Below are 26,738 nucleotides of genomic sequence, written 5' to 3' on the forward strand. Positions count from 1 at the left end.
GGCAACAACTGCCCCAAGGCACTCCCAGGGTTGCTGCGGGCCCAGGGAACAGCCCCCGCCTCCCTTGACAGCACACCCAGCTCCATGGGCAGGTCCTTCCTCACTCAGCCCGAACATGCTCACAACCTCACCCTTCAACTCCACTACACACTCGGCTGTCCCGCCTGGGGAACCTCACCACACGCAGGGAAGTGACACAGCACTGGTCTGCAGGCAGCTTTGCAAACGCCCCACCTGCCGCCAGGGGGACACACAACCACTACACCCCAACACGCCCAACAATCCCTTCTCCATGGCCTTTCGCACTGCTCACCCCAGCCCGAGGCTCGCCTGGGCACAACCTGCCAAAAACGGGTGCTTGGACACATGGCATCCCAATACCCATGGCGGCCAACACCCAACACATGCCTTCATCAACACAACACCAGATACAGCACAGGGCTCAGAAGGGCACCTCCACCCGACACTGTGGAAGCAACCCTCGGGCACCAAGGCTCAGGACCAATGGCTTGTTCAGGGAATACCACAGGTGTGCGCACCACTCACACACACACCCCTCCACCAAAACCCACAACCACATACCAACACAAACACAAACACACTGACCCTGCCACAACCTCCTCAGGTTCGGCCCCTCACTGGCTTCCCTTCCCCACTCACAGCACCCGCACCACAAGCGCTCTGCTGCCCACACACACAACCCTCTCACCACACCTCCCCAGCAGGCTGGTCCTCCAAGGGGGGGCTTGCCCTTGGGCTCACCCTGGGGCTGGCAGCCACCTCAACCCTTGCCCATGGACCCTCACTCCTATGCTCCCCACTAGAGGCAATGTGCTGGACCTCAGTCACGATGAGAACGACGGTAGTGAGTTTTCACTCATTTTGTTCAGCTTTTCCAAGGAATGTTTGACGGTGGAGTCATCATCGATCCAAGCACACCCCAAAGTGCTGGCAGCACAACAACGCAGGCTGGCATCGGGCACAGCCGATGGCCTCCGGCCCCTGCAGAGGCCTGCAGAGGCCAGGGACAAAGCCTGCACCGCCATAGCACAAGCATCCACTCTCGCAGTGGAGCCCAGGCGCGGCCACCTCAGGACAACATGCCCCCAACTCCCGCAGGACTCTGAAGCGCTAGGGGACACGTCCCCACCACCCACCCTGGCTCTGCCACTGCTTACCATCCGTGAGGATTCAGGCACTTCCAGCCCAACACGGGCTCCCTGCATGCCAGCCACCCACAGGGATTCCTCTCCAAAGCACAAGCACAGATCTGCTGGCACTCCACAAGCCACGCCGATGGCAGACACGCTCCCTGCCAAGTACACACACAGCACAGGCAAGCTTCAGGACCCAGGCAGCTCCACAGGGCAGAGCTGCTGGCCCAAGGAGGCCCGCTGTGGCACACTCCCTCGCACATCCCCTTTCTCCAACCCTCACATACTTTTCCCAGAGCAAAGGCTCTGCCCACACCACAAGGAAAGCACTCCATCACCTGGCCCACGCTGGGACCCATGTTGGGTTTCAGTTTGCTGCCCTCTCCGTGTGCTCTTGCTGTGGCCTGGGGCTAGCTGGCAGCAGCATCTGTGTGTCCGGGTCCACGGACCCAGCATCCATGGACAGGGAGGCGCAGGGGTGCACTCGCCACCCACTGCATTCCTGCCTGCCTGCCTGCACTGCAGCCCAGAGAGTGGCTCCGCCAACCCCAAGCTTCCTGCCATGTCAGTACTGCCCCAGGACACCAGCTGGAAGCACTTCACAGGCAATCCCGACCCAACCAGCTCGGGCAGCACCCTTGAGTCAGGCCTTCGGCCTTGTGTCTCTTCTGCTGCAAGGATGCGGGCACAGAGCTGCAAGGATGCTGCTCACAGGGATCACGCCCCAGGCCGTGCTGTGGGCTTTAGGCTCTCTCATCCGGGACCCAGGGCACACCCGTGTCCTGCACACACCTGGCTGGACACCCTGGGTCACCTGTGCCCTCCCCAAGAGGCCAACACCTCTGTCCTCTGGCCTGGATGCCCCAAGTCTCAACTCCCGCCCACCCAGCACTCAGCTACCCACGGACACACTAGGGCACACTAGGGCACATGGGAACCCTCGGCATGAGTGCTGCCACGCCAGCCCTTGGGTCACAAGCCCACCGCTGCAGGATCACCATTAGCCTAGCCCTGCTGGGGCTCCTCACGCCTACTCTCTGCACGGGGCAATGTGCTGGACCTCAGTCACGATGAGAACGACGGTATGGGGTTTTCACTCATTTTGTTCAGCTTCCAAGGAATGTATTTGCGGGAGTCATCATCGATCCAAGCACATGCCAACACGCTGGCAGGGGAGCATGGCAGGCTGTGCAAGGGGAAGCAAGCCCGGAGACCTCAAAGACCTTCAAGAGCCAGCAGAGTCCAAAGAAACAAGGCCCGTGGGGCCGTGGGCTCTCACCCTCGAGCCCAGCAAGGCTTCCCTGGCATCTTGGCAGGTCTCCGCAGGAATCCTTAGGGGCAGTGCAGGGCCTCTGGCCCTGGGGATGCTTACCAGCCTCGGAGCTCCGCTGGCATTGGCCCAGCGCAGGCCATGGTGCTTCCGGCATTCACTGCTGCCTCTGGGGCTCAGCAGAAGCCTACGTGAGTCTTGCGTCCACCGAGAGGCCCTCTGAGAAGTACATAGACAACAAGGGTGTGCTTCAGCAAGACCGCCAGCAAGGCGGGCCGCTGCCCACAGACAGGAACAGCCATGGCGCCTGCCTCCCATGCTCGCACCCTGGCATCCTGCCTACACAGGTCCCCACTGCAAACTCTTTGTGTCACCCAAGGTGACAGTGGCTGGGCCTCAGGCTGCTTTCCTTAGGCAGCTTCACCTACAAACACATGGGCAGCACGCCCGCCAAACGAGGTGGGCAGCACACGCACCCACGGGCCCTCAGAGCCATGGGGCCTGCGTGCTCCTCTCACACAAAGGGCACCTCGACCATCTCAACAATGACAGAGCTCACAGCCCAATGCTGGCCTCCAACCTTCAGCACCACGATGGGCAACAACTGCCCCAAGGCACTCCCAGGGTTGCTGCGGGCCCAGGGAACAGCCCCCGCCTCCCTTGACAGCACACCCAGCTCCATGGGCAGGTCCTTCCTCACTCGGCCCAAACATGCTCACAACCTCACCCTTCAACTCCACTACACACTCGGCTGTCCCGCCTGGGGAACCTCACCACACGCAGGGAAGTGACACAGCACTGGTCTGCAGGCAGCTTTGCAAACGCCCCACCTGCCGCCAGGGGGACACACAACCACTACACCCCAACACGCCCAACAATTCCTTCTCCATGGCCTTTCGCACTGCTCACCCCAGCCCGAGGCTCGCCTGGGCACAACCTGCCAAAAACGGGTGCTTGGACACATGGCATCCCAATACCCATGGCGGCCAACACCCAACACATGCCTTCATCAACACAACACCAGATACAGCACAGGGCTCAGAAGGGCACCTCCACCCGACACTGTGGAAGCAACCCTCGGGCGCCAAGGCTCAGGACCAATGGCTTGTTCAGGGAACACCACAGGCGTGCGCACCACTCACACATACCCCTCCATCAACACCCACAACCACATACCAACACAAACACAAACACACCGACACTGCCACAACGTCCTCAGGTTCGGCCCCTCACTGGCTTCCCTTCCCCACTCATAGCACCCGCACCACAAGCGCTCTGCTGCCCACGCACAACCCTCTCACCACACCTCCCCAGCAGGCTGGTCCTCCAAGGGGGGGTTTGCCCTTGGGCTCACCCTGGGGCTGGCAGCCACCTCAACCCTTGCCCATGGACCCTCACTCCTATGCTCCCCACTAGAGGCAATGTGCTGGACCTCAGTCACGATGAGAATGACGGTAGTGAGTTTTCACTCATTTTGTTCAGCTTTTCCAAGGAATGTTTGACGGTGGAGTCATCATCGATCCAAGCACACCCCAAAGTGCTGGCAGCACAACAACGCAGGCTGGCATCGGGCACAGCCGATGGCCTCCGGCCCCTGCAGAGGCCTGCAGAGGCCAGGGACAAAGCCTGCACCGCCATAGCACAAGCATCCACTCTCGCAGTGGAGCCCAGGCGCGGCCACCTCAGGACAACATGCCCCCAACTCCCGCAGGACTCTGAAGCGCTAGGGGACACGTCCCCACCACCCACCCTGGCTCTGCCACTGCTTACCATCCGTGAGGATTCAGGCACTTCCAGCCCAACACGGGCTCCCTGCATGCCAGCCACCCACAGGGATTCCTCTCCAAAGCACAAGCACAGATCTGCTGGCACTCCACAAGCCACGCCGATGGCAGACACGCTCCCTGCCAAGTACACACACAGCACAGGCAAGCTTCAGGACCCAGGCAGCTCCACAGGGCAGAGCTGCTGGCCCAAGGAGGCCTGCTGTGGCACGCTCCCTCGCACATCCCCTTTCTCCAACCCTCACATACTTTTCCCAGAGCAAAGGCTCTGCCCACACCACAAGGAAAGCACTCCATCACCTGGCCCACGCTGGGACCCATGTTGGGTTTCAGTTTGCTGCCCTCTCCGTGTGCTCTTGCTGTGGCCTGGGGCTAGCTGGCAGCAGCATCTGTGTGTCCGGGTCCACGGACCCAGCATCCATGGACAGGGAGGCGCAGGGGTGCACTCGCCACCCACTGCATTCCTGCCTGCCTGCCTGCACTGCAGCCCAGAGAGTGGCTCCGCCAACCCCAAGCTTCCTGCCATGTCAGTACTGCCCCAGGACACCAGCTGGAAGCACTTCACAGGCAATCCCGACCCAACCAGCTTGGGCAGCACCCTTGAGTCAGGGCTTCGGCCTTGTGTCTCTTCTGCTGCAAGGATGCGGGCACAGAGCTGCAAGGATGCTGCTCACAGGGATCACGCCCCAGGCCGTGCTGTGGGCTTTAGGCTCTCTCATCCGGGACCCAGGGCACACCCGTGTCCTGCACACACCTGGCTGGACACCCTGGGTCACCTGTGCCCTCCCCAAGAGGCCAACACCTCTGTCCTCTGGCCTGGATGCCCCAAGTCTCAACTCCCGCCCACCCAGCACTCAGCTACCCACGGACACACTAGGGCACACTAGGGCACATGGGAACCCTCGGCATGAGTGCTGCCACGCCAGCCCTTGGGTCACAAGCCCACCGCTGCAGGATCACCATTAGCCTAGCCCTGCTGGGGCTCCTCACGCCTACTCTCTGCACGGGGCAATGTGCTGGACCTCAGTCACGATGAGAACGACGGTATGGGGTTTTCACTCATTTTGTTCAGCTTCCAAGGAATGTATTTGCGGGAGTCATCATCGATCCAAGCACATGCCAACACGCTGGCAGGGGAGCATGGCAGGCTGTGCAAGGGGAGGCAAGCCCGGGGACCTCAAAGACCTTCAAGAGCCAGCAGAGTCCAAAGAAACAAGGCCCGTGGGGCCGGGGGCTCTCACCCTCGAGCCCAGCAAGGCTTCCCTGGCATCTTGGCAGGTCTCCGCAGGAATCCTTAGGGGCAGTGCAGGGCCTCTGGCCCTGGGGATGCTTACCAGCCTCGGAGCTCCGCTGGCATTGGCCCAGCGCAGGCCATGGTGCTTCCGGCATTCACTGCTGCCTCTGGGGCTCAGCAGAAGCCTACGTGAGTCTTGCGTCCACCGAGAGGCCCTCTGAGAAGTACATAGACAACAAGGGTGTGCTTCAGCAAGACCGCCAGCAAGGCGGGCCGCTGCCCACAGACAGGAACAGCCATGGCGCCTGCCTCCCATGCTCGCACCCTGGCATGCTGCCTACACAGGTCCCCACTGCAAACTCTTTGTGTCACCCAAGGTGACAGTGGCTGGGCCTCAGGCTGCTTTCCTTAGGCAGCTTCACCTACAAACACATGGGCAGCACGCCCGCCAAACGAGGTGGGCAGCACACGCACCCACGGGCCCTCAGAGCCATGGGGCCTGCGTGCTCCTCTCACACAAAGGGCACCTCGACCATCTCAACAATGACAGAGCTCACAGCCCAATGCTGGCCTCCAACCTTCAGCACCACGATGGGCAACAACTGCCCCAAGGCACTCCCAGGGTTGCTGCGGGCCCAGGGAACAGCCCCCGCCTCCCTTGACAGCACACCCAGCTCCATGGGCAGGTCCTTCCTCACTCAGCCCGAACATGCTCACAACCTCACCCTTCAACTCCACTACACACTCGGCTGTCCCGCCTGGGGAACCTCACCACACGCAGGGGAGTGACACAGCACTGGTCTGCAGGCAGCTTTGCAAACGCCCCACCTGCCGCCAGGGGGACACACAACCACTACACCCCAACACACCCAACAATTCCTTCTCCATGGCCTTTCGCACTGCTCACCCCAGCCCGAGGCTCGCCTGGGCACAACCTGCCAAAAACGGGTGCTTGGACACATGGCATCCCAATACCCATGGCGGCCAACACCCAACACATGCCTTCATCAACACAACACCAGATACAGCACAGGGCTCAGAAGGGCACCTCCACCCGACACTGTGGAAGCAACCCTCGGGCGCCAAGGCTCAGGACCAATGGCTTGTTCAGGGAACACCACAGGCGTGCGCACCACTCACACACACCCCTCCATCAACACCCACAACCACATACCAACACAAACACAAACACACCGACACTGCCACAACCTCCTCAGGTTCGGCCCCTCACTGGCTTCCCTTCCCCACTCATAGCACCCGCACCACAAGCGCTCTGCTGCCCACGCACAACCCTCTCACCACACCTCCCCAGCAGGCTGGTCCTCCAAGGGGGGGTTTGCCCTTGGGCTCACCCTGGGGCTGGCAGCCACCTCAACCCTTGCCCATGGACCCTCACTCCTACGCTCCCCACTAGAGGCAATGTGCTGGACCTCAGTCACGATGAGAACGACGGTAGTGAGTTTTCACTCATTTTGTTCAGCTTTTCCAAGGAATGTTTGACGGTGGAGTCATCATCGATCCAAGCACACCCCAAAGTGCTGGCAGCACAACAACGCAGGCTGGCATCGGGCACAGCCGATGGCCTCCGGCCCCTGCAGAGGCCTGCAGAGGCCAGGGACAAAGCCTGCACCGCCATAGCACAAGCATCCACTCTCGCAGTGGAGCCCAGGCGCGGCCACCTCAGGACAACATGCCCCCAACTCCCGCAGGACTCTGAAGCGCTAGGGGACACGTCCCCACCACCCACCCTGGCTCTGCCACTGCTTACCATCCGTGAGGATTCAGGCACTTCCAGCCCAACACGGGCTCCCTGCATGCCAGCCACCCACAGGGATTCCTCTCCAAAGCACAAGCACAGATCTGCTGGCACTCCACAAGCCACGCCGATGGCAGACACGCTCCCTGCCAAGTACACACACAGCACAGGCAAGCTTCAGGACCCAGGCAGCTCCACAGGGCAGAGCTGCTGGCCCAAGGAGGCCTGCTGTGGCACGCTCCCTCGCACATCCCCTTTCTCCAACCCTCACATACTTTTCCCAGAGCAAAGGCTCTGCCCACACCACAAGGAAAGCACTCCATCACCTGGCCCACGCTGGGACCCATGTTGGGTTTCAGTTTGCTGCCCTCTCCGTGTGCTCTTGCTGTGGCCTGGGGCTAGCTGGCAGCAGCATCTGTGTGTCCGGGTCCACGGACCCAGCATCCATGGACAGGGAGGCGCAGGGGTGCACTCGCCACCCACTGCATTCCTGCCTGCCTGCCTGCACTGCAGCCCAGAGAGTGGCTCCGCCAACCCCAAGCTTCCTGCCATGTCAGTACTGCCCCAGGACACCAGCTGGAAGCACTTCACAGGCAATCCCGACCCAACCAGCTTGGGCAGCACCCTTGAGTCAGGCCTTCGGCCTTGTGTCTCTTCTGCTGCAAGGATGTGGGCACAGAGCTGCAAGGATGCTGCTCACAGGGATCACGCCCCAGGCCGTGCTGTGGGCTTTAGGCTCTCTCATCCGGGACCCAGGGCACACCCGTGTCCTGCACACACCTGGCTGGACACCCTGGGTCACCTGTGCCCTCCCCAAGAGGCCAACACCTCTGTCCTCTGGCCTGGATGCCCCAAGTCTCAACTCCCGCCCACCCAGCACTCAGCTACCCACGGACACACTAGGGCACACTAGGGCACATGGGAACCCTCGGCATGAGTGCTGCCACGCCAGCCCTTGGGTCACAAGCCCACCGCTGCAGGATCACCATTAGCCTAGCCCTGCTGGGGCTCCTCACGCCTACTCTCTGCACGGGGCAATGTGCTGGACCTCAGTCACGATGAGAACGACGGTATGGGGTTTTCACTCATTTTGTTCAGCTTCCAAGGAATGTATTTGCGGGAGTCATCATCGATCCAAGCACATGCCAACACGCTGGCAGGGGAGCATGGCAGGCTGTGCAAGGGGAGGCAAGCCCGGGGACCTCAAAGACCTTCAAGAGCCAGCAGAGTCCAAAGAAACAAGGCCCGTGGGGCCGTGGGCTCTCACCCTCGAGCCCAGCAAGGCTTCCCTGGCATCTTGGCAGGTCTCCGCAGGAATCCTTAGGGGCAGTGCAGGGCCTCTGGCCCTGGGGATGCTTACCAGCCTCGGAGCTCCGCTGGCATTGGCCCAGCGCAGGCCATGGTGCTTCCGGCATTCACTGCTGCCTCTGGGGCTCAGCAGAAGCCTACGTGAGTCTTGCGTCCACCGAGAGGCCCTCTGAGAAGTACATAGACAACAAGGGTGTGCTTCAGCAAGACCGCCAGCAAGGCGGGCCGCTGCCCACAGACAGGAACAGCCATGGCGCCTGCCTCCCATGCTCGCACCCTGGCATCCTGCCTACACAGGTCCCCACTGCAAACTCTTTGTGTCACCCAAGGTGACAGTGGCTGGGCCTCAGGCTGCTTTCCTTAGGCAGCTTCACCTACAAACACATGGGCAGCACGCCCGCCAAACGAGGTGGGCAGTACACGCACCCACGGGCCCTCAGAGCCATGGGGCCTGCGTGCTCCTCTCACACAAAGGGCACCTCGACCATCTCAACAATGACAGAGCTCACAGCCCAATGCTGGCCTCCAACCTTCCGCACCACGATGGGCAACAACTGCCCCAAGGCACTCCCAGGGTTGCTGCGGGCCCAGGGAACAGCCCCCGCCTCCCTTGACAGCACACCCAGCTCCATGGGCAGGTCCTTCCTCACTCAGCCCAAACATGCTCACAACCTCACCCTTCAACTCCACTACACACTCGGCTGTCCCGCCTGGGGAACCTCACCACACGCAGGGAAGTGACACAGCACTGGTCTGCAGGCAGCTTTGCAAACACCCCACCTGCCGCCAGGGGGACACACAACCACTACACCCCAACACGCCCAACAATTCCTTCTCCATGGCCTTTCGCACTGCTCACCCCAGCCCGAGGCTCGCCTGGGCACAGACCTATCAACCTGCCAAAAACGGGTGCTTGGCCACATGGCATCCCAATACCCATGGCGGCCAACACCCAACACATGCCTTCATCAACACAACACCAGATACAGCACAGGGCTCAGAAGGGCACCTCCACCCGACACTGTGGAAGCAACCCTCGGGCGCCAAGGCTCAGGACCAATGGCTTGTTCAGGGAACACCACAGGCGTGCGCACCACTCACACACACCCCTCCATCAACACCCACAACCACATACCAACACAAACACAAACACACCGACACTGCCACAACCTCCTCAGGTTCGGCCCCTCACCGGCTTCCCTTCCCCACTCATAGCACCCGCACCACAAGCGCTCTGCTGCCCACGCACAACCCTCTCACCACACCTCCCCAGCAGTCTGGTCCTCCAAGGGGGGGCTTGCCCTTGGGCTCACCCTGGGGCTGGCAGCCACCTCAACCCTTGCCCATGGACCCTCACTCCTATGCTCCCCACTAGAGGCAATGTGCTGGACCTCAGTCACGATGAGAACGACGGTAGTGAGTTTTCACTCATTTTGTTCAGCTTTTCCAAGGAATGTTTGACGGTGGAGTCATCATCGATCCAAGCACACCCCAAAGTGCTGGCAGCACAACAACGCAGGCTGGCATCGGGCACAGCCGATGGCCTCCGGCCCCTGCAGAGGCCTGCAGAGGCCAGGGACAAAGCCTGCACCGCCATAGCACAAGCATCCACTCTCGCAGTGGAGCCCAGGCGCGGCCACCTCAGGACAACATGCCCCCAACTCCCGCAGGACTCTGAAGCGCTAGGGGACACGTCCCCACCACCCACCCTGGCTCTGCCACTGCTTACCATCCGTGAGGATTCAGGCACTTCCAGCCCAACACGGGCTCCCTGCATGCCAGCCACCCACAGGGATTCCTCTCCAAAGCACAAGCACAGATCTGCTGGCACTCCACAAGCCACGCCGATGGCAGACACGCTCCCTGCCAAGTACACACACAGCACAGGCAAGCTTCAGGACCCAGGCAGCTCCACAGGGCAGAGCTGCTGGCCCAAGGAGGCCTGCTGTGGCACGCTCCCTCGCACATCCCCTTTCTCCAACCCTCACATACTTTTCCCAGAGCAAAGGCTCTGCCCACACCACAAGGAAAGCACTCCATCACCTGGCCCACGCTGGGACCCATGTTGGGTTTCAGTTTGCTGCCCTCTCCGTGTGCTCTTGCTGTGGCCTGGGGCTAGCTGGCAGCAGCATCTGTGTGTCCGGGTCCACGGACCCAGCATCCATGGACAGGGAGGCGCAGGGGTGCACTCGCCACCCACTGCATTCCTGCCTGCCTGCCTGCACTGCAGCCCAGAGAGTGGCTCCGCCAACCCCAAGCTTCCTGCCATGTCAGTACTGCCCCAGGACACCAGCTGGAAGCACTTCACAGGCAATCCCGACCCAACCAGCTTGGGCAGCACCCTTGAGTCAGGCCTTCGGCCTTGTGTCTCTTCTGCTGCAAGGATGTGGGCACAGAGCTGCAAGGATGCTGCTCACAGGGATCACGCCCCAGGCCGTGCTGTGGGCTTTAGGCTCTCTCATCCGGGACCCAGGGCACACCCGTGTCCTGCACACACCTGGCTGGACACCCTGGGTCACCTGTGCCCTCCCCAAGAGGCCAACACCTCTGTCCTCTGGCCTGGATGCCCCAAGTCTCAACTCCCGCCCACCCAGCACTCAGCTACCCACGGACACACTAGGGCACACTAGGGCACATGGGAACCCTCGGCATGAGTGCTGCCACGCCAGCCCTTGGGTCACAAGCCCACCGCTGCAGGATCACCATTAGCCTAGCCCTGCTGGGGCTCCTCACGCCTACTCTCTGCACGGGGCAATGTGCTGGACCTCAGTCACGATGAGAACGACGGTATGGGGTTTTCACTCATTTTGTTCAGCTTCCAAGGAATGTATTTGCGGGAGTCATCATCGATCCAAGCACATGCCAACACGCTGGCAGGGGAGCATGGCAGGCTGTGCAAGGGGAGGCAAGCCCGGGGACCTCAAAGACCTTCAAGAGCCAGCAGAGTCCAAAGAAACAAGGCCCGTGGGGCCGTGGGCTCTCACCCTCGAGCCCAGCAAGGCTTCCCTGGCATCTTGGCAGGTCTCCGCAGGAATCCTTAGGGGCAGTGCAGGGCCTCTGGCCCTGGGGATGCTTACCAGCCTCGGAGCTCCGCTGGCATTGGCCCAGCGCAGGCCATGGTGCTTCCGGCATTCACTGCTGCCTCTGGGGCTCAGCAGAAGCCTACGTGAGTCTTGCGTCCACCGAGAGGCCCTCTGAGAAGTACATAGACAACAAGGGTGTGCTTCAGCAAGACCGCCAGCAAGGCGGGCCGCTGCCCACAGACAGGAACAGCCATGGCGCCTGCCTCCCATGCTCGCACCCTGGCATCCTGCCTACACAGGTCCCCACTGCAAACTCTTTGTGTCACCCAAGGTGACAGTGGCTGGGCCTCAGGCTGCTTTCCTTAGGCAGCTTCACCTACAAACACATGGGCAGCACGCCCGCCAAACGAGGTGGGCAGCACACGCACCCACGGGCCCTCAGAGCCATGGGGCCTGCGTGCTCCTCTCACACAAAGGGCACCTCGACCATCTCAACAATGACAGAGCTCACAGCCCAATGCTGGCCTCCAACCTTCAGCACCACGATGGGCAACAACTGCCCCAAGGCACTCCCAGGGTTGCTGCGGGCCCAGGGAACAGCCCCCGCCTCCCTTGACAGCACACCCAGCTCCATGGGCAGGTCCTTCCTCACTCAGCCCAAACATGCTCACAACCTCACCCTTCAACTCCACTACACACTCGGCTGTCCCGCCTGGGGAACCTCACCACACGCAGGGGAGTGACACAGCACTGGTCTGCAGGCAGCTTTGCAAACGCCCCACCTGCCGCCAGGGGGACACACAACCACTACACCCCAACACGCCCAACAATTCCTTCTCCATGGCCTTTCGCACTGCTCACCCCAGCCCGAGGCTCGCCTGGGCACAACCTGCCAAAAACGGGTGCTTGGACACATGGCATCCCAATACCCATGGCGGCCAACACCCAGCACATGCCTTCATCAACACAACACCAGATACAGCACAGGGCTCAGAAGGGCACCTCCACCCGACACTGTGGAAGCAACCCTCGGGCGCCAAGGTTCAGGACCAATGGCTTGTTCAGGGAACACCACAGGCGTGCGCACCACTCACACACACCCCTCCATCAACACCCACAACCACATACCAACACAAACACAAACACACCGACACTGCCACAACCTCCTCAGGTTCGGCCCCTCACCGGCTTCCCTTCCCCACTCATAGCACCCGCACCACAAGCGCTCTGCTGCCCACGCACAACCCTCTCACCACACCTCCCCAGCAGTCTGGTCCTCCAAGGGGGGGCTTGCCCTTGGGCTCACCCTGGGGCTGGCAGCCACCTCAACCCTTGCCCATGGACCCTCACTCCTATGCTCCCCACTAGAGGCAATGTGCTGGACCTCAGTCACGATGAGAACGACGGTAGTGAGTTTTCACTCATTTTGTTCAGCTTTTCCAAGGAATGTTTGACGGTGGAGTCATCATCGATCCAAGCACACCCCAAAGTGCTGGCAGCACAACAACGCAGGCTGGCATCGGGCACAGCCGATGGCCTCCGGCCCCTGCAGAGGCCTGCAGAGGCCAGGGACAAAGCCTGCACCGCCATAGCACAAGCATCCACTCTCGCAGTGGAGCCCAGGCGCGGCCACCTCAGGACAACATGCCCCCAACTCCCGCAGGACTCTGAAGCGCTAGGGGACACGTCCCCACCACCCACCCTGGCTCTGCCACTGCTTACCATCCGTGAGGATTCAGGCACTTCCAGCCCAACACGGGCTCCCTGCATGCCAGCCACCCACAGGGATTCCTCTCCAAAGCACAAGCACAGATCTGCTGGCACTCCACAAGCCACGCCGATGGCAGACACGCTCCCTGCCAAGTATACACACAGCACAGGCAAGCTTCAGGACCCAGGCAGCTCCACAGGGCAGAGCCGCTGGCCCAAGGAGGCCCGCTGTGGCACACTCCCTCGCACATCCCCTTTCTCCAACCCTCACATACTTTTCCCAGAGCAAAGGCTCTGCCCACACCACAAGGAAAGCACTCCATCACCTGGCCCACGCTGGGACCCATGTTGGGTTTCAGTTTGCTGCCCTCTCCGTGTGCTCTTGCTGTGGCCTGGGGCTAGCTGGCAGCAGCATCTGTGTGTCCGGGTCCACGGACCCAGCATCCATGGACAGGGAGGCGCAGGGGTGCACTCGCCACCCACTGCATTCCTGCCTGCCTGCCTGCACTGCAGCCCAGAGAGTGGCTCCGCCAACCCCAAGCTTCCTGCCATGTCAGTACTGCCCCAGGACACCAGCTGGAAGCACTTCACAGGCAATCCCGACCCAACCAGCTTGGGCAGCACCCTTGAGTCAGGCCTTCGGCCTTGTGTCTCTTCTGCTGCAAGGATGTGGGCACAGAGCTGCAAGGATGCTGCTCACAGGGATCACGCCCCAGGCCGTGCTGTGGGCTTTAGGCTCTCTCATCCGGGACCCAGGGCACACCCGTGTCCTGCACACACCTGGCTGGACACCCTGGGTCACCTGTGCCCTCCCCAAGAGGCCAACACCTCTGTCCTCTGGCCTGGATGCCCCAAGTCTCAACTCCCGCCCACCCAGCACTCAGCTACCCACGGACACACTAGGGCACATGGGAACCCTCGGCATGAGTGCTGCCACGCCAGCCCTTGGGTCACAAGCCCACCGCTGCAGGATCACCATTAGCCTAGCCCTGCTGGGGCTCCTCACGCCTACTCTCTGCACGGGGCAATGTGCTGGACCTCAGTCACGATGAGAACGACGGTATGGGGTTTTCACTCATTTTGTTCAGCTTCCAAGGAATGTATTTGCGGGAGTCATCATCGATCCAAGCACATGCCAACACGCTGGCAGGGGAGCATGGCAGGCTGTGCAAGGGGAGGCAAGCCCGGGGGCCTCAAAGACCTTCAAGAGCCAGCAGAGTCCAAAGAAACAAGGCCCGTGGGGCCGTGGGCTCTCACCCTCGAGCCCAGCAAGGCTTCCCTGGCATCTTGGCAGGTCTCCGCAGGAATCCTTAGGGGCAGTGCAGGGCCTCTGGCCCTGGGGATGCTTACCAGCCTCGGAGCTCCGCTGGCATTGGCCCAGCGCAGGCCATGGTGCTTCCGGCATTCACTGCTGCCTCTGGGGCTCAGCAGAAGCCTACGTGAGTCTTGCGTCCACCGAGAGGCCCTCTGAGAAGTACATAGACAACAAGGGTGTGCTTCAGCAAGACCGCCAGCAAGGCGGGCCGCTGCCCACAGACAGGAACAGCCATGGCGCCTGCCTCCCATACTCGCACCCTGGCATGCTGCCTACACAGGTCCCCACTGCAAACTCTTTGTGTCACCCAAGGTGACAGTGGCTGGGCCTCAGGCTGCTTTCCTTAGGCAGCTTCACCTACAAACACATGGGCAGCACGCCCGCCAAACGAGGTGGGCAGCACACGCACCCACGGGCCCTCAGAGCCATGGGACCTGCGTGCTCCTCTCACACAAAGGGCACCTCGACCATCTCAACAATGACAGAGCTCACAGCCCAATGCTGGCCTCCAACCTTCAGCACCACGATGGGCAACAACTGCCCCAAGGCACTCCCAGGGTTGCTGCGGGCCCAGGGAACAGCCCCCGCCTCCCTTGACAGCACACCCAGCTCCATGGGCAGGTCCTTCCTCACTCAGCCCAAACATGCTCACAACCTCACCCTTCAACTCCACTACACACTCGGCTGTCCCGCCTGGGGAACCTCACCACACGCAGGGGAGTGACACAGCACTGGTCTGCAGGCAGCTTTGCAAACGCCCCACCTGCCGCCAGGGGGACACACAACCACTACACCCCAACACGCCCAACAATTCCTTCTCCATGGCCTTTCGCACTGCTCACCCCAGCCCGAGGCTCGCCTGGGCACAGACCTATCAACCTGCCAAAAACGGGTGCTTGGACACATGGCATCCCAATACCCATGGCGGCCAACACCCAACACATGCCTTCATCAACACAACACCAGATACAGCACAGGGCTCAGAAGGGCACCTCCACCCGACACTGTGGAAGCAACCCTCGGGCGCCAAGGCTCAGGACCAATGGCTTGTTCAGGGAACACCACAGGCGTGCGCACCACTCACACACACCCCTCCATCAACACCCACAACCACATACCAACACAAACACAAACACACCGACACTGCCACAACCTCCTCAGGTTCGGCCCCTCACCGGCTTCCCTTCCCCACTCATAGCACCCGCACCACAAGCGCTCTGCTGCCCACGCACAACCCTCTCACCACACCTCCCCAGCAGGCTGGTCCTCCAAGGGGGGGCTTGCCCTTGGGCTCACCCTGGGGCTGGCAGCCACCTCAACCCTTGCCCATGGACCCTCACTCCTATGCTCCCCACTAGAGGCAATGTGCTGGACCTCAGTCACGATGAGAACGACGGTAGTGAGTTTTCACTCATTTTGTTCAGCTTTTCCAAGGAATGTTTGACGGTGGAGTCATCATCGATCCAAGCACACCCCAAAGTGCTGGCAGCACAACAACGCAGGCTGGCATCGGGCACAGCCGATGGCCTCCGGCCCCTGCAGAGGCCTGCAGAGGCCAGGGACAAAGCCTGCACCGCCATAGCACAAGCATCCACTCTCGCAGTGGAGCCCAGGCGCGGCCACCTCAGGACAACATGCCCCCAACTCCCGCAGGACTCTGAAGCGCTAGGGGACACGTCCCCACCACCCACCCTGGCTCTGCCACTGCTTACCATCCGTGAGGATTCAGGCACTTCCAGCCCAACACGGGCTCCCTGCATGCCAGCCACCCACAGGGATTCCTCTCCAAAGCACAAGCACAGATCTGCTGGCACTCCACAAGCCACGCCGATGGCAGACACGCTCCCTGCCAAGTACACACACAGCACAGGCAAGCTTCAGGACCCAGGCAGCTCCACAGGGCAGAGCCGCTGGCCCAAGGAGGCCCGCTGTGGCACACTCCCTCGCACATCCCCTTTCTCCAACCCTCACATACTTTTCCCAGAGCAAAGGCTCTGCCCACACCACAAGGAAAGCACTCCATCACCTGGCCCACGCTGGGACCCATGTTGGGTTTCAGTTTGCTGCCCTCTCCGTGTGCTCTTGCTGTGGCCTGGGGCTAGCTGGCAGCAGCATCTGTGTGTCCGGGTCCACGGACCCAGCATCCATGGACAGGGAGGCGCAGGGGTGCACTCGCCACCCACTGCATTCCTGCCTGCCTGCCTGCACTGCAGCCCAGAGAGTGGCTCCGCCAACCCCAAGCTTCCTGCCATGTCAGTACTGCCCCAGGACACCAGCTGGAAGCACTTCACAGGCAATCCCGACCCAACCAGCTTGGGCAGCACCCTTGAGTCAGGCCTTCGGCCTTGTGTCTCTTCTGCTGCAAGGATGTGGGCACAGAGCTGCAAGGATGCTGCTCACAGGGATCACGCCCCAGGCCGTGCTGTGGGCTTTAGGCTCTCTCATCCGGGACCCAGGGCACACCCGTGTCCTGCACACACCTGGCTGGACACCCTGGGTCACCTGTGCCCTCCCCAAGAGGCCAACACCTCTGTCCTCTGGCCTGGATGCCCCAAGTCTCAACTCCCGCCCACCCAGCACTCAGCTACCCACGGACACACTAGGGCACATGGGAACCCTCGGCATGAGTGCTGCCACGCCAGCCCTTGGGTCACAAGCCCACCGCTGCAGGATCACCATTAGCCTAGCCCTGCTCGGGCTCCTCACGCCTACTCTCTGCACGGGGCAATGTGCTGGACCTCAGTCACGATGAGAACGACGGTATGGGGTTTTCACTCATTTTGTTCAGCTTCCAAGGAATGTATTTGCGGGAGTCATCATCGATCCAAGCACATGCCAACACGCTGGCAGGGGAGCATGGCAGGCTGTGCAAGGGGAGGCAAGCCCGGGGGCCTCAAAGACCTTCAAGAGCCAGCAGAGTCCAAAGAAACAAGGCCCGTGGGGCCGTGGGCTCTCACCCTCGAGCCCAGCAAGGCTTCCCTGGCATCTTGGCAGGTCTCCGCAGGAATCCTTAGGGGCAGTGCAGGGCCTCTGGCCCTGGGGATGCTTACCAGCCTCGGAGCTCCGCTGGCATTGGCCCAGCGCAGGCCATGGTGCTTCCGGCATTCACTGCTGCCTCTGGGGCTCAGCAGAAGCCTACGTGAGTCTTGCGTCCACCGAGAGGCCCTCTGAGAAGTACATAGACAACAAGGGTGTGCTTCAGCAAGACCGCCAGCAAGGCGGGCCGCTGCCCACAGACAGGAACAGCCATGGCGCCTGCCTCCCATACTCGCACCCTGGCATGCTGCCTACACAGGTCCCCACTGCAAACTCTTTGTGTCACCCAAGGTGACAGTGGCTGGGCCTCAGGCTGCTTTCCTTAGGCAGCTTCACCTACAAACACATGGGCAGCACGCCCGCCAAACGAGGTGGGCAGCACACGCACCCACGGGCCCTCAGAGCCATGGGACCTGCGTGCTCCTCTCACACAAAGGGCACCTCGACCATCTCAACAATGACAGAGCTCACAGCCCAATGCTGGCCTCCAACCTTCAGCACCACGATGGGCAACAACTGCCCCAAGGCACTCCCAGGGTTGCTGCGGGCCCAGGGAACAGCCCCCGCCTCCCTTGACAGCACACCCAGCTCCATGGGCAGGTCCTTCCTCACTCAGCCCAAACATGCTCACAACCTCACCCTTCAACTCCACTACACACTCGGCTGTCCCGCCTGGGGAACCTCACCACACGCAGGGGAGTGACACAGCACTGGTCTGCAGGCAGCTTTGCAAACGCCCCACCTGCCGCCAGGGGGACACACAACCACTACACCCCAACATGCCCAACAATTCCTTCTCCATGGCCTTTCGCACTGCTCACCCCAGCCCGAGGCTCGCCTGGGCACAGACCTATCAACCTGCCAAAAACGGGTGCTTGGACACATGGCATCCCAATACCCATGGCGGCCAACACCCAGCACATGCCTTCATCAACACAACACCAGATACAGCACAGGGCTCAGAAGGGCACCTCCACCCGACACTGTGGAAGCAACCCTCGGGCGCCAAGGCTCAGGACCAATGGCTTGTTCAGGGAACACCACAGGCGTGCGCACCACTCACACACACCCCTCCATCAACACCCACAACCACATACCAACACAAACACAAACACACCGACACTGCCACAACCTCCTCAGGTTCGGCCCCTCACCGGCTTCCCTTCCCCACTCATAGCACCCGCACCACAAGCGCTCTGCTGCCCACGCACAACCCTCTCACCACACCTCCCCAGCAGTCTGGTCCTCCAAGGGGGGGCTTGCCCTTGGGCTCACCCTGGGGCTGGCAGCCACCTCAACCCTTGCCCATGGACCCTCACTCCTATGCTCCCCACTAGAGGCAATGTGCTGGACCTCAGTCACGATGAGAACGACGGTAGTGAGTTTTCACTCATTTTGTTCAGCTTTTCCAAGGAATGTTTGACGGTGGAGTCATCATCGATCCAAGCACACCCCAAAGTGCTGGCAGCACAACAACGCAGGCTGGCATCGGGCACAGCCGATGGCCTCCGGCCCCTGCAGAGGCCTGCAGAGGCCAGGGACAAAGCCTGCACCGCCATAGCACAAGCATCCACTCTCGCAGTGGAGCCCAGGCGCGGCCACCTCAGGACAACATGCCCCCAACTCCCGCAGGACTCTGAAGCGCTAGGGGACACGTCCCCACCACCCACCCTGGCTCTGCCACTGCTTACCATCCGTGAGGATTCAGGCACTTCCAGCCCAACACGGGCTCCCTGCATGCCAGCCACCCACAGGGATTCCTCTCCAAAGCACAAGCACAGATCTGCTGGCACTCCACAAGCCACGCCGATGACAGACACGCTCCCTGCCAAGTACACACACAGCACAGGCAAGCTTCAGGACCCAGGCAGCTCCACAGGGCAGAGCCGCTGGCCCAAGGAGGCCCGCTGTGGCACACTCCCTCGCACATCCCCTTTCTCCAACCCTCACATACTTTTCCCAGAGCAAAGGCTCTGCCCACACCACAAGGAAAGCACTCCATCACCTGGCCCACGCTGGGACCCATGTTGGGTTTCAGTTTGCTGCCCTCTCCGTGTGCTCTTGCTGTGGCCTGGGGCTAGCTGGCAGCAGCATCTGTGTGTCCGGGTCCACGGACCCAGCATCCATGGACAGGGAGGCGCAGGGGTGCACTCACCACCCACTGCATTCCTGCCTGCCTGCCTGCACTGCAGCCCAGAGAGTGGCTCCGCCAACCCCAAGCTTCCTGCCATGTCAGTACTGCCCCAGGACACCAGCTGGAAGCACTTCACAGGCAATCCCGACCCAACCAGCTTGGGCAGCACCCTTGAGTCAGGGCTTCGGCCTTGTGTCTCTTCTGCTGCAAGGATGCGGGCACAGAGCTGCAAGGATGCTGCTCACAGGGATCACGCCCCAGGCCGTGCTGTGGGCTTTAGGCTCTCTCATCCGGGACCCAGGGCACACCCGTGTCCTGCACACACCTGGCTGGACACCCTGGGTCACCTGTGCCCTCTCCAAGAGGCCAACACCTCTGTCCTCTGGCCTGGATGCCCCAAGTCTCAACTCCCGCCCACCCAGCACTCAGCTACCCACGGACACACTAGGGCACACTAGGGCACATGGGAACCCTCGGCATGAGTGCTGCCACGCCAGCCCTTGGGTCACAAGCCCACCGCTGCAGGATCACCATTAGCCTAGCCCTGCTGGGGCTCCTCACGCCTACTCTCTGCACGGGGCAATGTGCTGGACCTCAGTCACGATGAGAACGACGGTATGGGGTTTTCACTCATTTTGTTCAGCTTCCAAGGAATGTATTTGCGGGAGTCATCATCGATCCAAGCACATGCCAACACGCTGGCAGGGGAGCATGGCAGGCTGTGCAAGGGGAGGCAAGCCCAGGGACCTCAAAGACCTTCAAGAGCCAGCAGAGTCCAAAGAAACAAGGTCCGTGGGGCCGTGGGCTCTCACCCTCGAGCCCAGCAAGGCTTCCCTGGCATCTTGGCAGGTCTCCGCAGGAATCCTTAGGGGCAGTGCAGGGCCTCTGGCCCTGGGGATGCTTACCAGCCTCGGAGCTCCGCTGGCATTGGCCCAGCGCAGGCCATGGTGCTTCCGGCATTCACTGCTGCCTTTGGGGCTCAGCAGAAGCCTACGTGAGTCTTGCGTCCACCGAGAGGCCCTCTGAGAAGTACATAGACAACAAGGGTGTGCTTCAGCAAGACCGCCAGCAAGGCGGGCCGCTGCCCACAGACAGGAACAGCCATGGCGCCTGCCTCCCATACTCGCACCCTGGCATGCTGCCTACACAGGTCCCCACTGCAAACTCTTTGTGTCACCCAAGGTGACAGTGGCTGGGCCTCAGGCTGCTTTCCTTAGGCAGCTTCACCTACAAACACATGGGCAGCACGCCCGCCAAACGAGGTGGGCAGCACACGCACCCACGGGCCCTCAGAGCCATGGGGCCTGCGTGCTCCTCTCACACAAAGGGCACCTCGACCATCTCAACAATGACAGAGCTCACAGCCCAATGCTGGCCTCCAACCTTCAGCACCACGATGGGCAACAACTGCCCCAAGGCACTCCCAGGGTTGCTGCGGGCCCAGGGAACAGCCCCCGCCTCCCTTGACAGCACACCCAGCTCCATGGGCAGGTCCTTCCTCACTCAGCCCAAACATGCTCACAACCTCACCCTTCAACTCCACTACACACTCGGCTGTCCCGCCTGGGGAACCTCACCACACGCAGGGGAGTGACACAGCACTGGTCTGCAGGCAGCTTTGCAAACGCCCCACCTGCCGCCAGGGGGACACACAACCACTACACCCCAACACGCCCAACAATTCCTTCTCCATGGCCTTTCGCACTGCTCACCCCAGCCCGAGGCTCGCCTGGGCACAGACCTATCAACCTGCCAAAAACGGGTGCTTGGCCACATGGCATCCCAATACCCATGGCGGCCAACACCCAACACATGCCTTCATCAACAGAACACCAGATACAGCACAGGGCTCAGAAGGGCACCTCCACCCGACACTATGGAAGCAACCCTCGGGCGCCAAGGCTCAGGACCAATGGCTTGTTCAGGGAACACCACAGGCGTGCGCACCACTCACACACACCCCTCCATCAACACCCACAACCACATACCAACACAAACACAAACACACCGACACTGCCACAACCTCCTCAGGTTCGGCCCCTCACTGGCTTCCCTTCCCCACTCATAGCACCCACACCACAAGCGCTCTGCTGCCCACGCACAACCCTCTCACCACACCTCCCCAGCAGTCTGGTCCTCCAAGGGGGGGCTTGCCCTTGGGCTCACCCTGGGGCTGGCAGCCACCTCAACCCTTGCCCATGGACCCTCACTCCTATGCTCCCCACTAGAGGCAATGTGCTGGACCTCAGTCACGATGAGAACGACGGTAGTGAGTTTTCACTCATTTTGTTCAGCTTTTCCAAGGAATGTTTGACGGTGGAGTCATCATCGATCCAAGCACACCCCAAAGTGCTGGCAGCACAACAACGCAGGCTGGCATCGGGCACAGCCGATGGCCTCTGGCCCCTGCAGAGGCCTGCAGAGGCCAGGGACAAAGCCTGCACCGCCATAGCACAAGCATCCACTCTCGCAGTGGAGCCCAGGCGCGGCCACCTCAGGACAACATGCCCCCAACTCCCGCAGGACTCTGAAGCGCTAGGGGACACGTCCCCACCACCCACCCTGGCTCTGCCACTGCTTACCATCCGTGAGGATTCAGGCACTTCCAGCCCAACACGGGCTCCCTGCATGCCAGCCACCCACAGGGATTCCTCTCCAAAGCACAAGCACAGATCTGCTGGCACTCCACAAGCCACGCCGATGGCAGACACGCTCCCTGCCAAGTACACACACAGCACAGGCAAGCTTCAGGACCCAGGCAGCTCCACAGGGCAGAGCCGCTGGCCCAAGGAGGCCCGCTGTGGCACGCTCCCTCGCACATCCCCTTTCTCCAACCCTCACATACTTTTCCCAGAGCAAAGGCTCTGCCCACACCACAAGGAAAGCACTCCATCACCTGGCCCACGCTGGGACCCATGTTGGGTTTCAGTTTGCTGCCCTCTCCGTGTGCTCTTGCTGTGGCCTGGGGCTAGCTGGCAGCAGCATCTGTGTGTCCGGGTCCACGGACCCAGCATCCATGGACAGGGAGGCGCAGGGGTGCACTCACCACCCACTGCATTCCTGCCTGCCTGCCTGCACTGCAGCCCAGAGAGTGGCTCCGCCAACCCCAAGCTTCCTGCCATGTCAGTACTGCCCCAGGACACCAGCTGGAAGCACTTCACAGGCAATCCCGACCCAACCAGCTTGGGCAGCACCCTTGAGTCAGGGCTTCGGCCTTGTGTCTCTTCTGCTGCAAGGATGCGGGCACAGAGCTGCAAGGATGCTGCTCACAGGGATCACGCCCCAGGCCGTGCTGTGGGCTTTAGGCTCTCTCATCCGGGACCCAGGGCACACCCGTGTCCTGCACACACCTGGCTGGACACCCTGGGTCACCTGTGCCCTCCCCAAGAGGCCAACACCTCTGTCCTCTGGCCTGGATGCCCCAAGTCTCAACTCCCGCCCACCCAGCACTCAGCTACCCACGGACACACTAGGGCACATGGGAACCCTCGGCATGAGTGCTGCCACGCCAGCCCTTGGGTCACAAGCCCACCGCTGCAGGATCACCATTAGCCTAGCCCTGCTGGGGCTCCTCACGCCTACTCTCTGCACGGGGCAATGTGCTGGACCTCAGTCACGATGAGAACGACGGTATGGGGTTTTCACTCATTTTGTTCAGCTTCCAAGGAATGTATTTGCGGGAGTCATCATCGATCCAAGCACATGCCAACACGCTGGCAGGGGAGCATGGCAGGCTGTGCAAGGGGAGGCAAGCCCGGGGACCTCAAAGACCTTCAAGAGCCAGCAGAGTCCAAAGAAACAAGGCCCGTGGGGCCGTGGGCTCTCACCCTCGAGCCCAGCAAGGCTTCCCTGGCATCTTGGCAGGTCTCCGCAGGAATCCTTAGGGGCAGTGCAGGGCCTCTGGCCCTGGGGATGCTTACCAGCCTCGGAGCTCCGCTGGCATTGGCCCAGCGCAGGCCATGGTGCTTCCGGCATTCACTGCTGCCTCTGGGACTCAGCAGAAGCCTACGTGAGTCTTGCGTCCACCGAGAGGCCCTCTGAGAAGTACATAGACAACAAGGGTGTGCTTCAGCAAGACCGCCAGCAAGGCGGGCCGCTGCCCACAGACAGGAACAGCCATGGCGCCTGCCTCCCATACTCGCACTCTGGCATGCTGCCTACACAGGTCCCCACTGCAAACTCTTTGTGTCACCCAAGGTGACAGTGGCTGGGCCTCAGGCTGCTTTCCTTAGGCAGCTTCACCTACAAACACATGGGCAGCACGCCTGCCAAACGAGGTGGGCAGCACACGCACCCACGGGCCCTCAGAGCCATGGGGCCTGCGTGCTCCTCTCACACAAAGGGCACCTCGACCATCTCAACAATGACAGAGCTCACAGCCCAATGCTGGCCTCCAACCTTCAGCACCACGATGGGCAACAACTGCCCCAAGGCACTCCCAGGGTTGCTGCGGGCCCAGGGAACAGCCCCCGCCTCCCTTGACAGCACACCCAGCTCCATGGGCAGGTCCTTCCTCACTCAACCCAAACATGCTCACAACCTCACCCTTCAACTCCACTACACACTCGGCTGTCCCGCCTGGGGAACCTCACCACACGCAGGGGAGTGACACAGCACTGGTCTGCAGGCAGCTTTGCAAACGCCCCACCTGCCGCCAGGGGGACACACAACCAATACACCCCAACACGCCCAACAATTCCTTCTCCATGGCCTTTCGCACTGCTCACCCCAGCCCGAGGCTCGCCTGGGCACAGACCTATCAACCTGCCAAAAACGGGTGCTTGGCCACATGGCATCCCAATACCCATGGCGGCCAACACCCAACACATGCCTTCATCAACACAACACCAGATACAGCACAGGGCTCAGAAGGGCACCTCCACCCGACACTGTGGAAGCAACCCTCGGGCGCCAAGGCTCAGGACCAATGGCTTGTTCAGGGAACACCACAGGCGTGAGCACCACTCACACACACCCCTCCATCAACACCCACAACCACATACCAACACAAACACAAACACACCGACACTGCCACAACCTCCTCAGGTTCGGCCCCTCACTGGCTTCCCTTCCCCACTCATAGCACCCGCACCACAAGCGCTCTGCTGCCCACGCACAACCCTCTCACCACACCTCCCCAGCAGGCTGGTCCTCCAAGGGGGGGCTTGCCCTTGGGCTCACCCTGGGGCTGGCAGCCACCTCAACCCTTGCCCATGGACCCTCACTCCTATGCTCCCCACTAGAGGCAATGTGCTGGACCTCAGTCACGATGAGAACGACGGTAGTGAGTTTTCACTCATTTTGTTCAGCTTTTCCAAGGAATGTTTGACGGTGGAGTCATCATCGATCCAAGCACACCCCAAAGTGCTGGCAGCACAACAACGCAGGCTGGCATCGGGCACAGCCGATGGCCTCCGGCCCCTGCAGAGGCCTGCAGAGGCCAGGGACAAAGCCTGCACCGCCATAGCACAAGCATCCACTCTCGCAGTGGAGCCCAGGCGCGGCCACCTCAGGACAACATGCCCCCAACTCCCGCAGGACTCTGAAGCGCTAGGGGACACGTCCCCACCACCCACCCTGGCTCTGCCACTGCTTACCATCCGTGAGGATTCAGGCACTTCCAGCCCAACACGGGCTCCCTGCATGCCAGCCACCCACAGGGATTCCTCTCCAAAGCACAAGCACAGATCTGTTGGCATTCCACAAGCCACGCCGATGGCAGACACGCTCCCTGCCAAGTACACACACAGCACAGGCAAGCTTCAGGACCCAGGCAGCTCCACAGGGCAGAGCTGCTGGCCCAAGGAGGCCTGCTGTGGCACGCTCCCTCGCACATCCCCTTTCTCCAACCCTCACATACTTTTCCCAGAGCAAAGGCTCTGCCCACACCACAAGGAAAGCACTCCATCACCTGGCCCACGCTGGGACCCATGTTGGGTTTCAGTTTGCTGCCCTCTTCGTGTGCTCTTGCTGTGGCCTGGGGCTAGCTGGCAGCAGCATCTGTGTATCCGGGTCCACGGACCCAGCATCCATGGACAGGGAGGCGCAGGGGTGCACTCGCCACCCACTGCATTCCTGCCTGCCTGCCTGCACTGCAGCCCAGAGAGTGGCTCCGCCAACCCCAAGCTTCCTGCCATGTCAGTACTGCCCCAGGACACCAGCTGGAAGCACTTCACAGGCAATCCCGACCCAACCAGCTTGGGCAGCACCCTTGAGTCAGGGCTTCGGCCTTGTGTCTCTTCTGCTGCAAGGATGTGGGCACAGAGCTGCAAGGATGCTGCTCACAGGGATCACGCCCCAGGCCGTGCTGTGGGCTTTAGGCTCTCTCATCCGGGACCCAGGGCACACCCGTGTCCTGCACACACCTGGCTGGACACCCTGGGTCACCTGTGCCCTCTCCAAGAGGCCAACACCTCTGTCCTCTGGCCTGGATGCCCCAAGTCTCAACTCCCGCCCACCCAGCACTCAGCTACCCACGGACACACTAGGGCACACTAGGGCACATGGGAACCCTCGGCATGAGTGCTGCCACGCCAGCCCTTGGGTCACAAGCCCACCGCTGCAGGATCACCATTAGCCTAGCCCTGCTGGGGCTCCTCACGCCTACTCTCTGCACGGGGCAATGTGCTGGACCTCAGTCACGATGAGAACGACGGTATGGGGTTTTCACTCATTTTGTTCAGCTTCCAAGGAATGTATTTGCGGGAGTCATCATCGATCCAAGCACATGCCAACACGCTGGCAGGGGAGCATGGCAGGCTGTGCAAGGGGAGGCAAGCCCGGGGACCTCAAAGACCTTCAAGAGCCAGCAGAGTCCAAAGAAACAAGGCCCGTGGGGCCGTGGGCTCTCACCCTCGAGCCCAGCAAGGCTTCCCTGGCATCTTGGCAGGTCTCCGCAGGAATCCTTAGGGGCAGTGCAGGGCCTCTGGCCCTGGGGATGCTTACCAGCCTCGGAGCTCCGCTGGCATTGGCCCAGCGCAGGCCATGGTGCTTCCGGCATTCACTGCTGCCTCT

General features: G+C 61.4%; 18 non-coding genes across 18 annotated transcripts; all 18 read right to left on the reverse strand.

The window, feature by feature from the left end:
* Nucleotides 1-836: 836 nt before the first annotated feature.
* LOC131480676 (small nucleolar RNA SNORD116) lies at nt 837-931 on the reverse strand. The gene has a single exon (XR_009245729.1). It is a non-coding gene; the product is annotated as a small nucleolar RNA SNORD116 (small nucleolar RNA).
* A 1,279-nt stretch (nt 932-2,210) lies between these two features.
* LOC131480631 (small nucleolar RNA SNORD116) lies at nt 2,211-2,302 on the reverse strand. The gene has a single exon (XR_009245685.1). It is a non-coding gene; the product is annotated as a small nucleolar RNA SNORD116 (small nucleolar RNA).
* A 1,550-nt stretch (nt 2,303-3,852) lies between these two features.
* Nucleotides 3,853-3,947, reverse strand: LOC131480663 (small nucleolar RNA SNORD116). Its single transcript, XR_009245716.1, has one exon. It is a non-coding gene; the product is annotated as a small nucleolar RNA SNORD116 (small nucleolar RNA).
* Nucleotides 3,948-5,226: 1,279 nt separating this feature from the next.
* Nucleotides 5,227-5,318, reverse strand: LOC131480632 (small nucleolar RNA SNORD116). Its single transcript, XR_009245686.1, has one exon. It is a non-coding gene; the product is annotated as a small nucleolar RNA SNORD116 (small nucleolar RNA).
* A 1,550-nt stretch (nt 5,319-6,868) lies between these two features.
* Nucleotides 6,869-6,963, reverse strand: LOC131480677 (small nucleolar RNA SNORD116). The gene has a single exon (XR_009245730.1). It is a non-coding gene; the product is annotated as a small nucleolar RNA SNORD116 (small nucleolar RNA).
* A 1,279-nt stretch (nt 6,964-8,242) lies between these two features.
* Nucleotides 8,243-8,334, reverse strand: LOC131480633 (small nucleolar RNA SNORD116). The gene has a single exon (XR_009245687.1). It is a non-coding gene; the product is annotated as a small nucleolar RNA SNORD116 (small nucleolar RNA).
* Nucleotides 8,335-9,893: 1,559 nt separating this feature from the next.
* On the reverse strand, nt 9,894-9,988 carry LOC131480678 (small nucleolar RNA SNORD116). Its single transcript, XR_009245731.1, has one exon. It is a non-coding gene; the product is annotated as a small nucleolar RNA SNORD116 (small nucleolar RNA).
* A 1,279-nt stretch (nt 9,989-11,267) lies between these two features.
* Nucleotides 11,268-11,359, reverse strand: LOC131480634 (small nucleolar RNA SNORD116). The gene has a single exon (XR_009245688.1). It is a non-coding gene; the product is annotated as a small nucleolar RNA SNORD116 (small nucleolar RNA).
* Nucleotides 11,360-12,909: 1,550 nt separating this feature from the next.
* Nucleotides 12,910-13,004, reverse strand: LOC131480679 (small nucleolar RNA SNORD116). The gene has a single exon (XR_009245732.1). It is a non-coding gene; the product is annotated as a small nucleolar RNA SNORD116 (small nucleolar RNA).
* A 1,269-nt stretch (nt 13,005-14,273) lies between these two features.
* LOC131480635 (small nucleolar RNA SNORD116) lies at nt 14,274-14,365 on the reverse strand. Its single transcript, XR_009245689.1, has one exon. It is a non-coding gene; the product is annotated as a small nucleolar RNA SNORD116 (small nucleolar RNA).
* A 1,559-nt stretch (nt 14,366-15,924) lies between these two features.
* Nucleotides 15,925-16,019, reverse strand: LOC131480680 (small nucleolar RNA SNORD116). The gene has a single exon (XR_009245733.1). It is a non-coding gene; the product is annotated as a small nucleolar RNA SNORD116 (small nucleolar RNA).
* A 1,269-nt stretch (nt 16,020-17,288) lies between these two features.
* On the reverse strand, nt 17,289-17,380 carry LOC131480636 (small nucleolar RNA SNORD116). Its single transcript, XR_009245690.1, has one exon. It is a non-coding gene; the product is annotated as a small nucleolar RNA SNORD116 (small nucleolar RNA).
* Nucleotides 17,381-18,939: 1,559 nt separating this feature from the next.
* LOC131480682 (small nucleolar RNA SNORD116) lies at nt 18,940-19,034 on the reverse strand. Its single transcript, XR_009245734.1, has one exon. It is a non-coding gene; the product is annotated as a small nucleolar RNA SNORD116 (small nucleolar RNA).
* A 1,279-nt stretch (nt 19,035-20,313) lies between these two features.
* Nucleotides 20,314-20,405, reverse strand: LOC131480637 (small nucleolar RNA SNORD116). The gene has a single exon (XR_009245691.1). It is a non-coding gene; the product is annotated as a small nucleolar RNA SNORD116 (small nucleolar RNA).
* Nucleotides 20,406-21,964: 1,559 nt separating this feature from the next.
* LOC131480683 (small nucleolar RNA SNORD116) lies at nt 21,965-22,059 on the reverse strand. The gene has a single exon (XR_009245735.1). It is a non-coding gene; the product is annotated as a small nucleolar RNA SNORD116 (small nucleolar RNA).
* A 1,269-nt stretch (nt 22,060-23,328) lies between these two features.
* Nucleotides 23,329-23,420, reverse strand: LOC131480638 (small nucleolar RNA SNORD116). The gene has a single exon (XR_009245692.1). It is a non-coding gene; the product is annotated as a small nucleolar RNA SNORD116 (small nucleolar RNA).
* Nucleotides 23,421-24,979: 1,559 nt separating this feature from the next.
* On the reverse strand, nt 24,980-25,074 carry LOC131480684 (small nucleolar RNA SNORD116). Its single transcript, XR_009245736.1, has one exon. It is a non-coding gene; the product is annotated as a small nucleolar RNA SNORD116 (small nucleolar RNA).
* A 1,279-nt stretch (nt 25,075-26,353) lies between these two features.
* LOC131480639 (small nucleolar RNA SNORD116) lies at nt 26,354-26,445 on the reverse strand. The gene has a single exon (XR_009245693.1). It is a non-coding gene; the product is annotated as a small nucleolar RNA SNORD116 (small nucleolar RNA).
* Between the last annotated feature and the right edge of the window lie 293 nt (nt 26,446-26,738).

The sequence above is a fragment of the Ochotona princeps genome, chromosome 6 (genome assembly GCF_030435755.1).
Source record: "Ochotona princeps isolate mOchPri1 chromosome 6, mOchPri1.hap1, whole genome shotgun sequence".
NCBI classification, from domain to species: Eukaryota; Metazoa; Chordata; class Mammalia; order Lagomorpha; family Ochotonidae; genus Ochotona; species Ochotona princeps.